Here is a 10,104-nt window from a genome sequence, read left to right as displayed (position 1 = left end):
CGCTCCCGTCTCTCCCCCCCCCCCGCTCCCGTCTCTCCCCCCCCCCCCCGCTCCCGTCTCTCCCCCCCCCCCCGCTCCCGTCTCTCTCCCCCCCGCTCCCGTCTCTCCCCCCCACTCCCCCGTCTCTCCCCCCCCCCGCTCCCGTCTCTCCCCCCCCCCGCTCCCGTCTCTCCCCCCCCCCGCTCCCGTCTCTCCCCCCCCGCTCCCGTCTCTCCCCCCCCCCGCTCCCGTCTCTCCCCCCCCCCCGCTCCCGTCTCTCCCGCTCCCGTCTCTCCCCCCCCCCGCTCCCGTCTCTCCCCCCCCCCGCTCCCGTCTCTCCCCCCCCCCCGCTCCCGTCTCTCCCCCCCCCCGCTCCCGTCTCTCCCCCCCCCCCGCTCCCGTCTCTCCCCCCCCCCCGCTCCCGTCTCTCCCCCCCCCCGCTCCCGTCTCTCCCCCCCCCCGCTCCCGTCTCTCCCCCCCCCGCTCCCGTCTCTCCCCCCCCCCGCTCCCGTCTCTCCCCCCCCCCGCTCCCGTCTCTCCCGCTCCCGTCTCTCCCCCCCCCCCGCTCCCGTCTCTCCCCCCCCCCCGCTCCCGTCTCTCCCGCCTCTCCCGCTCCCGTCTCTCCCCCCCCCCGCTCCCGTCTCTCCCGCTCCCGTCTCTCCCGCTCCCGTCTCTCCCCCCCCCCGCTCCCGTCTCTCCCCCCCCCCGCTCCCGTCTCTCCCCCCCCCCCGCTCCCGTCTCTCCCCCCCCCGCTCCCGTCTCTCCCCCCCCCCGCTCCCGTCTCTCCCCCCCCCCGCTCCCGTCTCTCCCGCTCCCGTCTCTCCCCCCCCCCGCTCCCGTCTCTCCCGCTCCCGTCTCTCCCCCCCCCCCGCTCCCGTCTCTCCCCCCCCCCCGCTCCCGTCTCTCCCGCTCCCGTCTCTCCCGCTCCCGTGTCTCCCCCCCCCGCTCCCGTCTCTCCCCCCCCCCCGCTCCCGTCTCTCCCCCCCCCCCGCTCCCGTCTCTCCCCCCCCCCCGCTCCCGTCTCTCTCCCCCCCCCCGCTCCCGTCTCTCTCCCCCCCCCCGCTCCCGTCTCTCTCCCCCCCCCCGCTCCCGTCTCTCTCCCCCCCCCCGCTCCCGTCTCTCTCCCCCCCCCCGCTCCCGTCTCTCTCCCCCCCCCCGCTCCCGTCTCTCTCCCCCCCCCCGCTCCCGTCTCTCTCCCCCCCCCCCGCTCCCGTCTCTCTCCCCCCCCCCCGCTCCCGTCTCTCCCGCTCCCGTCTCTCTCCCCCCCCCGCTCCCGTCTCTCCCCTCCCCGGCAGCTTGCCCTGCCCCACATTTAGTTGTTTCCCACTGAGCGCCCACCCGGAGATCCCCCCCCCCCCCTCCTCCAATCAGCCCCCACACACCCCCCCCCCCCCCCAATCAGCCCCCACACACCCCCCCCCCCCAATCAGCCCCCACACACCCCCCCCCCCAATCAGCCCCCACACTTCCACTGGGAATGAATCCAACCCCAAGCCATGGCTCATCTTCTGGGAAGCGAAAATGTAACTGAGTGCATCCTTTCCCCAGCCCCCAGTGATAGGCAGCAACCAGTAAAACTGGCGCTTTCCACGCCCTGGGACAACACAACTGCACAGAGGCCCGAGCCCTGGGCCGGGTGGGCGATTAAAGACCATTTCGGCTGCTCAGGAGCTTCACAAACTTCCCCCGGACTACGTGAACGTAGTGGCGGACCTTGATTTCAAAGTTACCCGCTCGAAGGAGCATGTCTTTCTGGTGTGACAGGTTGGAGACATGAGGCGATAACATCAGAGCGGGGATCAGACCGTTCTGAACACACAGTTAGACCGGCCTTAGGACCGAATGGTGCAGTCCAGGACCTTCTTTCAGACCTGGATTAGTCTGAACTCTGACGCTCTCTCACTGCCTGTAAGAAAACGGGTAGTGCCAGGGTCTAAAAGTGTAACTCCCAGTTCCTGTTTCACAGTCTGAACTCACCCTGACTGGCTTTGAGCCTCCTGGTAACTGGTGGCAAACAACGGAGTCCCTATTTAATTTTGGTTTTGTTTTTCTGATACGACCAATCATCCACTCGGTATCTCTGCTGTTTGACTTCAGGGAATTAAATTTTGTCAAGGTAACAAGTCATTTCGACACTTATTGTGTTTTCAAGTTTATAGACTGTTGTTATAAAATAAATGTTTTGTTCCTCCGCCCAAGAATGTTTTATTCCCAATCCCTGATGGGAATAGGGAGAGTGGATTCCCAGAATGTTGCTGATCCTTCTCTCCATCTCCCTGTGTTTTTCCTGGGTGTCTCCTGGTAAGTACAGAATTCAGCTTTCCATTCTCTCTCTCTCTCTCTCTCTGTGTCTGGGGTGAATGTGAATCTCTTGGGGAGAGTTTGAAATGGGGGATGTTTGATCAGCCGCCTGTTATACAGCCAGCCTGATCTTTTACACATTGAAGGCAGCACAGTCTGGGAGACTCTGATGGGATTTGTGTCCAGGTCTCCTGACAGCAGGATGTAGAAACCCCGAGATCAGAGAAGCCCCGAGCAAATGGGAAATGGTTCCAATGGATAATTTTAATTTTCACATCGATTGGGAGAAGCCAAACAGCTTCATCATTCCTGGTCTAAAGTCTTGTAACCACTGCGGGGAGGAGAGGATACTCCATGTTTAACCCAGCCCATGCCCTCATGGTTGAATAGGCCGAGTTACAGCGATAAATCACAGCTCCACGTTTGGATCCTGATAGACTGGGTGTCTCCCGTACTACTGTTCCAGGTTAGTGATAAACCTCATGTGTCCCTGGTCACCTTTCCAGTTTTGTGATAGACTGGGTGTGTCCCTGGTCACTGCCCCAGATTAGTGATAGACCAAGTGCATTCCAGGTTACTGTTCCTCCTGAATAGGTTAGTGATCTTCTGTTTAATACTCAAATCTCTGGATGGTGTCTCAGATCCTCCCCTGTGTCCTCACTGACTGCATTGAGCATCTGAGTGACTCTGATTCTGGGTTTCTTCCCTGTTCTGAGAGGCTGCTGCATCCATTTCTGACCCAATTGAATGTGATTTGGTTTCTAGTATCAGCCAGGATTCTGTGAATCTCATATCGCGGTGGATTACTGGAAATTGTCACTGTGTAGATTGGTGCTCGCTTGGAGCAGGTAGTTGTGTTAATGTTTATTAATCAATTCTTTCAATTGATATTTTACAGAAACTGACAGATTTGTAGTTCTATACATGGCAACCTCTGGAATTAGTGATATCCCAAAGGTTATAGGTGTTGCTCTGGTCAATGGTGTGTTAATTGGTTACTTTGACACTAATCTTGGTCGGACTATACCGAAGATGCAGTTCATGGCTGATACTTTCGGTGAGGATTACTGGGAAGATATCACAAATCTTGAGAAGGCACGAGCAGATGTAGCAAAGGAACATCTGAATCTGATAATGAAGAGCACAAACCAGACATCGGGTAAGGTTGGTAATAACAAATCTCCCAGTCACTGCTCTGGAAAGGGAGTGTGACAAATACCAGTCACATTCTGCTATAAATAGTGACACTGGGAATTAGAGACTGAGATACAATATTTCAGGAACACACATATTCCTTCTCAGAATTCTGAAAGGAGTGGATGGAAACAAGCAGATTGGTCAGTGCAGTTAAATGGCCTTAACCTAATGGGGCATGGTCATTCATAGCACTGACCCCTGGGTCACTCCATTCAGTCCATCTTCCAGCACTGACCCCTGGGTCACTCCACTCAGTTATATTGAATACTAGATCCCCTTGCCCCTCTGATCAGACTATGACTCCGATCCCCTAGTTCCATCTGATATTAGATCCCTCTCCCCCTCTGATCAAACAGTGTGTGATTAATTATTGATGATTGATCCCTATTTAATCACTGACAGGAATTCACACTCTCCAATGGATACGTTCTGTTGAGATCAGTGAAGATGGCTCTGTGAAGAGATCGATGAGATTTGGATTTGATGGAAAGGACTACATTAGTTTAGAGTCAGACAAATGAGATGGATCGCAGCAAATCACTTTGCAGTGATGACTAAAGAGAAATGGGATTCGGATCAATCCTGGAACAAATTTTGGAAAACGCATCTTGAAGAAACATGTGTTCTCTATTTAAATAGATATCTGGAAGCTGGGAAGGATTATTTCAAAAGGAAAGGTATGTATTTCTGTTTTGATGCCATGTTCTGATCTAACCTCACTGATCTATGAAACCTCTCCCATTCCATTCAGTGTCTGTCTATTGTTTGTGGTTTCACCCTTTCCCATCACAGTTCAGCCTGAAGTGTTCATCTCCAGGAGAGAGCCCAATGGTCAGGATAAGCCGCTCACTCTCTCCTGCCTGGTCACTGGGTTTTATCCTGTAGACATCGAGGTGACCTGGCTAAGGAATGGAGAGGTCATGTCTGAGACCCAATCCTCAGGGGTACGACCGAACCACGATGGGACCCATCAGATCCAGAAAGAGATTGAGATCAATGCTGAGGATGAGGATCAATACTCCTGTCAAATTGAACACAGCAGCCTGGCAGAGGCCCAGCTCTATCAGTGGGGTAAGGAAAATAAATGTTTAACATGCAGTGCACCTGTTTTTGAGATTTGCATACATGGGCATCAAATTCCCACTGCTGCTTTTCAGTTGAGTATCTCAACAGTATGAAAATATTCAAATTAATTTTCATCTGATTTAATGTGGATGGTCTCAACCATTGGGAAGTATGATGGAAGAAATTCCCTAATTTCATCTATCAATGTTCCTTCACTCTGCCTCCAAATCTCAAGCCATCTAGAAACATGCAACTTTGAATCTCTATGTCTCCGGCCAGACCACCAAATTATTTGTGCAATAAATTCTGGCACTAGTCATCAACATCCAATTCACATGAATGAAAGAAGAAACAATTATGTTGAAAAGCTGAGGCATTACAGCCCTCTACAACATTTAGATATATAATTAGGGGTTAATGGGTCTGAAGGAGACATTGCCCATTCCATAATACATTGCATAGACGCAAAGGAAAGTGCAGGAATCACAATTTAAGTTAAGGATTTGCAAAGAGCAAAAGAATTAATATACCATTTTCTGCGTGTGCTTATTACACAATGGGACATGGAATATAGTTCCCCTCCTTCCTTCCTCCCTCTCTCCTTCCCTGGATTTAACACCCTCCATTTCTCTCCTCCCTGCCCTCCCTTCTGAAGAAGCATAGACATACTCTATCCAATGCTTTGAATTCTGGACGCAGTCAATCAATCGGGACACCGTCTGTTTCCCTTCTCAGCAGGACTCATGAGCAAGTTCTTGGCACAGACAGGACTATTAGAGCTGTCGGCCGCTCTATACCAATCAAACCTGCGCAGTGTGTTCTAAGCGCAGGAAGTCTATCACCAACTATAGGATGGTCAACCTGTCACCTCAAAAAAATCTAGGGTGCTTTTGACTGTGCCCGTTTAGCTGGCAGATTTTATGATCATTTCCCCATCAGTCATATATAAAAACATCCTGAATGGCACACAGCAGCAGGTACATTGAACATAAAATAGTACAGTACAGGAACAGGCTGTTCAGCCCATCATGTAAGCACTGACCACGATACCATTCTAAAATAATCCTGTGTGCCTGCAAAGTTCTGTATCCCTCTCTTCCCTACCTATACATATGTCTGAGTAAATGCCTCTCAACATTGCTGTTGTGTCTGCTTCTGCCATCTCCTATGGCAGCACATTCCAGCTTCTACCACGCATTTGAAAAATCTTGCCTTGCACATCTCCTTTCAACTCTTCCCATCTCATCTTGAACCAATGCCTCAGAGTATTTGAGTTACTAAAGACTCTGATTATCCGCCCTATCCATGCCTCTCATAATTTTATATACCTCTGTCAGGTCACCCTCAGCCTCCAATGTTCTAGTGAAAACAATCCAAGTTTGTCCAACCTCTTTCTGTAGCTAGTACACTCCAATTAAGACAACATTCTGGTAAACCACTTTTGTGCCCTCTCCATAGTCTCCACATAGTTCCTATTGTGTGTCATCCAGAACTGCACACAATGCTCAAAACATGGCCGAACTAAAGTTTTATACAGCTGCAGCATGATTTGCCAACTTTTATACTCAATGCATCCAACTGATATAGGCAAGTATCATATATTTTCTTTCCAACCTTATCCACTTGTGCTGCCATTTGCAGAACAACACTGGTCACAGCCATCAAGTCAGAAAATCACCCCGCACAACTACTGTCTATCCTATATGAACAAACCAATTTACCAATCCACCACAGATCCCATGTGACTTAATCTTTTATACCAACCTATTATGAGCAACATTGTCAATTTAGTATGGTCAACATAGACACTATCCAATGCCCTGCCCTCATCAATTATCTTCATCTCTTCCTCAAAAAACTCAAATTCCTCAAATTTGAGACGCAAGACCTTCCCCCTCCAATACAAAGACATGCTGAGTTTCCTTAATAAGTCCATTCTTTTCCAAATGCAAATAAATTCTGTCCTTAAAAACCTTCTCCAATAATATTCCTACCACTGATGTTAGCATCACTGGACTGTAATTATTGGGATTATACCTATTGCCCAGTCTTCTGGGACCTTGCCTGTGGCTAAAGAGGAGACAAAGATTTTTGTAAAGGCCACAGCAATTCTCTCCCTTGCCTTTCTCAGTAACCTGGGATAAATCCCATTGGGCCCTGGGGACATAACTGTTAATGTCTTTCAAGATATCCAATACCGCCTCCTCCTTAATATTTATATGCCCTAAAATACCAACATACCTCTCCCTAATCTTACATCATCCATGTTCTTTCTTTGGTGAATACCGATACAAAGTATTCATTAAGGACCTCACCCACTTCCTCTGACTCCAGGCATAAATTCCCTCCTTTGGCCATGAGTGGACCTATCCTTTGTCCAGCAACCCTCTTGCTCCCAATAAACATGCCTGGGATTTTTCTTAATCTTAGTTGTCAAGGATATGTCATGGTCCCTTTTAGCCTTCCTAATTCCTTGCTTTAGTTCTTTCCCTTCCTTCATATTCTTCAAGGACCTTGTTTGATTTGTTTCCTGGCCCTTACATATGCTTCCTTTTTCTTTTTGACTTAAATTTCAATACCTCTTGTCACCCAGGTTTCCTGTTTTTGCCATCCTTGTCTTTCATCCTCATGGGAGCAGACTGATCCTGAATTCTGATCAATTCCCACATTTCAGATGTGGATTTACCCTCAGACAGCTGCCCCCATTCTATTTTTTCCAGTTTCCACCTAATACTATTGTAATTAGCCTTCCCCCAGTTTAGCACTTTCAATCAAGTACCAGAGCTATTCTTATCCATAACTATCTTAAAATTTATGGAATCATGATCACTGTTCCTCAGTTCACCACTGAAACTTCGATCACCTGGCCAGACTCATTCCCCTATAAAAGATCCAGTACAGCCCCTTCCTCATTGGGCTATTGACATTTTGTTTCAAGAAACACTTCTGGATGTGCCAAACAAATTCTTCTCCGTCTAAATCCCTGGCACTGAGAGTTCCCGTAAATATTGGAGAAGATAAAATTACACACTACATCAGCACTGAAGTATTTACATCTTTCCAAGATCTGCCGACATATCTGTTCCTCCAATGCCTGGTTATTGGGGAGCCTCTAATTGTAACCTCATCATCAAGACTTCACCTTGTTTAGTTCTGAACTCTATCCATATGGCCTTGTTGGATCAGCCTTCCAAGACATCCTCACTTATTGCAGCTTCCTCTTAATCAGTAATGCAACACACCCATCCCTTTTACATTCCTCTCTATCAGGCCTGAAACCTCTAAATCTTGGAACGGTGAGCTGCTAATCTTGCCTCCTTTCAGCATAGGTACATCCTTGAGAAAAGCAATTCATCAGATTCAACTAGTGGGAGTTTATTTATGTTGGTCCCAATCTCAGTCTCCTAACTCCCACCAATTTCTCAATCTGTATCAAAGATTCACTCCAATTCCAAACTATTATTGTCAATAATCCCTTCTGTGGAACCTTATCAATGACCTTCATAGTCCTTATGGACCAGATTCATATACACTCTCTTATCCACTAGCTTATTGAGCTTCTCACCAAATTCAATGGGATCAGTCAGACATGAGCTTCCCTTCACAAATCCACCCACACTCTGTTTGATCAGCTGATCCTTGTCTAGGTGTCTGTCCCACTGTCTCTGAACATTTGTGGGATCCTTTTCTTTGAGCTGGATTCCCTCACCTTTTTATGTCTTCACCATTGTGGGTTCACTGCAGTGGATTAGGACTAAGTATTGGGGATAGATTTGATCAAGCACTTCTTTTGAAGTATTTGCTCTGTTTCTATGTTATTTTCCTCATTATCCTCTCTGCCCAGTTTCCCAAGGTCTGTTTATTCCTCCTCCCTTTGAAGTCTGATGTGAAAGCTGTCAGTGGTGCTGCCTCCTGGGCTGTCTAATGTAACCCTGGGGATTGAGTAAGGACAGGACACAAAGGCATCAGGGAGAATGGGAACTGAACTGTCCAGAAAGGTAACCCCCGGGGTAGGGACAACACTGTGTTTACATGTCCATCAACAGAATCTTTAGTGACTTCACTGGAGAGTGAAATTGGGAGAGGGTCAAATCAGCATTTCAACCAATCCCATCAATCCCAATGGGAATGGATCCAGGAACAGAGACAATCCAGATATTATGCAAATGTGTTTCAGAAATCCGAGAAAGGAATGGAGGAGTCTTCATTGGTACAATATTTGGACTCGTGTTCACTGCTGTGGTTGTTATTGGAATATTCGGAATAATCATGTGGAAAAGGCCATGGAGAGGTAAGAATCAGAGAGAGGGGAATGTGGAACTGAGGGGACAGAGTGAGTGTGGGGGAGTCTCCAGTACTGGGAGTACAGGGCACTGTGGGGAATGGAACTGATTGAATTCCCACACACAGATACACTCGTATAAACACGTCTCGTTCCCTGTCTGATCTTCCTTTATGTGATCAGCCCAGACCAGGTCTAATATTTATCATTAAACCCACCACACACACTCACATCCTCACTGACTGAATATTGATGGAATGGGAGAGATCTCCATAAAGTGTAAAGATGGAGGGGAGTGTGGGCTTGAGAATTACCGAAACAATTTCCATTCCCTTACACGGTTATGTTCTCACTCTCTGAGAATGGATTATTCCCCATTCTAATGGACATTTATTTTGTTTCTGCAGAGTTACCAAGAGACAGTGAATGATATAGAAGGCATTGGAAGATGTAACACTCCTCACTCAGTCTCCAGTCCCTCAAACCCCAGTCTCTTCTCCTTTTCCTCATCTCCACACTTCCCACTCCCTCTCCTTCCAATCCCTCACACATCAATTTGTCATCACCTTCCTCTCCCTCACTCTCCACCCCCTCACCCTCTTCCTCCCCTGCACTGGGCTACACTGTCCAAATCCTTCATGACTGAACTGAGAAGGAACATCTTCACCCAGAGGGTTGTTAATCTATGGAATTCCTTGCCCAGTGAAGTAGTTGACGCTACTTTAGTAAACGTTTTTAAAGCTAAAACATAGATACTTACTTGAACAGTAAAGGAATTAAGGGATATGGTGAGAGGGTGGGTAAGTGGAGCTGAGGCCATGAAAAGATCAGCCAAGATCTTATTAAATGGCGGAGCAGACAAGACGGGCCAGATGATCTTGTTCTTATGCTCTTATGTTCAATAAATGACATTTTTTAACTTATATCATCAATGTATGTCTGATGTTTTCACTCCCCTCCTGCTCCTACTTCACCCTCCCCTCATTGTTAAAGTCTGTCAGACTAATTTGACTCCGCTTCTGACCCTGTCTCAACTCCCAGACACAAAATGCTTCTTCGCGCTCTGTTATCCAGACAGCTCTCCACCACACCACCTCCATTCCCCTCTCCACTGCTCTAAAACTCCCCCTCAATCCAATAAAGACTGGGTTCCCCTTGTCCTCATCTTACAGCACACCAGTCTCCACATCCAACGCATCACTCTTAAACACTTACACCAACTGCAACCAGACCCCACCACCAAGGACATCGTCCCTCCCCAACCCGCTCTGCCTTCCACA

General features: G+C 48.7%; 1 pseudogene across 1 annotated transcript; it reads left to right on the top strand.

The window, feature by feature from the left end:
- The first annotated feature begins 1,510 nt into the window (after positions 1–1,510).
- On the top strand, positions 1,511–9,747 carry LOC148140930 (class I histocompatibility antigen, F10 alpha chain-like; annotated as a pseudogene). Its single transcript, XR_015753106.1, has 6 exons — positions 1,511–2,280; positions 3,179–3,439; positions 3,880–4,154; positions 4,270–4,548; positions 8,720–8,833; positions 9,232–9,747. The product of XR_015753106.1 is annotated as a class I histocompatibility antigen, F10 alpha chain-like (transcript).
- The last annotated feature ends 357 nt before the right edge of the window (positions 9,748–10,104 follow it).

This window comes from Chiloscyllium plagiosum, unplaced genomic scaffold (genome assembly GCF_037043375.1).
Source record: "Chiloscyllium plagiosum isolate Xiang-an unplaced genomic scaffold, Cpla_swu_hap1 HiC_scaffold_35, whole genome shotgun sequence".
Classification (NCBI taxonomy): domain Eukaryota; kingdom Metazoa; phylum Chordata; class Chondrichthyes; order Orectolobiformes; family Hemiscylliidae; genus Chiloscyllium; species Chiloscyllium plagiosum.
Note: the sequence above shows the minus strand (reverse complement) of the source record. Positions and strands in the feature narration are given on the sequence as shown.